This window comes from Centrocercus urophasianus, unplaced genomic scaffold, assembly GCF_019232065.1.
Source record: "Centrocercus urophasianus isolate 14NV4802_14NV808 unplaced genomic scaffold, USGS_Curo_1.0 seq_2, whole genome shotgun sequence".
Classification (NCBI taxonomy): domain Eukaryota; kingdom Metazoa; phylum Chordata; class Aves; order Galliformes; family Phasianidae; genus Centrocercus; species Centrocercus urophasianus.
In genome coordinates, this window is record NW_024884755.1 from 10,601,014 (window position 1) to 10,602,145 (window position 1,132).

The following is a 1,132-nucleotide window of genomic DNA, read 5'->3' on the forward strand; positions in this document are numbered from 1 at the left end:
ACTCTCCTCTCCTCTCCTCTCCTCTCCTCTCCTCTCCTCTCCTCTCCTCTCCTCTTCTCTCCTCTCCTCTCTTTTTTCAAGTAGTGGAAATAAAAACAACATTTCCTCCTTAGGTTCCTGAGAAACATCTGTTCCACAGAGGTAAACATCTGGATGCATCATCCCCAAGTTTATCTATCTTTCAAAACAAAAAAAGAATTTGCTTCAGCTTTGGCATGTCAGGTGTTAATGACTCCAGACTGCAGACAACTTATATACTAACACCACTTCTATATTAATTTTATTTGAATGAGGCATCTAATTCATTTAAATTATGTATTGTTTAAAAGCTCTGTATCTGAGAATCTCTAAGCAATTTTAATAATACTATTAACTCATCAACCCTGGGACAATGGAAGGTGCTGTGAGATATGGATCACATTACTGTTTATAGTCATGTAATCATTTAGGACTAGTAGCTCTGACTATGTGTTACATAGTATTCACTGTAGAGTTTTGCAAAAATCCTTTGTAGAAAAACTCACAAATAGATAACCTTCTGATTGCCATTTTGATTGAAAGTTCCATCTGAGACCTTGACAGCACATCCAGTAATAAGATTTTCAGAAAAAAAATCCCATCACTGGCACTGTGGGAGAGGCAAAGCATGACAGAAATCTCATCATTGTCATTCAAACAGAGATGGTAGTTACTTTGGTAGGCATAGCTTTAAACTGTGCATTTATACAGGCTTTAAACATGAATATTTAAAATGCACAAGGGAGAAAAAATGTAATAAATGTATGCACTCTGCCAATAGCCACATGCTATTTTTTTGAGTCATTGCTACCCCACCGAAGGAAAAAGACTCATTCTGCAAACGAATTCAATGTCATTTGAATATAAATCTTAGAGCAATACATAGTAGAAGTTTAAATGTGGATCACTGAGTTGTCCAATATTTGCTCCTTTCTTTGACAATGAAATTAATTCAGTGTAAAATTGTTTTGGATAACAATGGTATTTAGGGGGATTAGAATCATACCACTCTACATTTGACATCTAGATTTAGACATATTAGTAACATTCTTTTTAAGCATGTAGAATGGTAATTCATCTTCTTCAACAACTTTTAATTAGCAATTGAGTCATT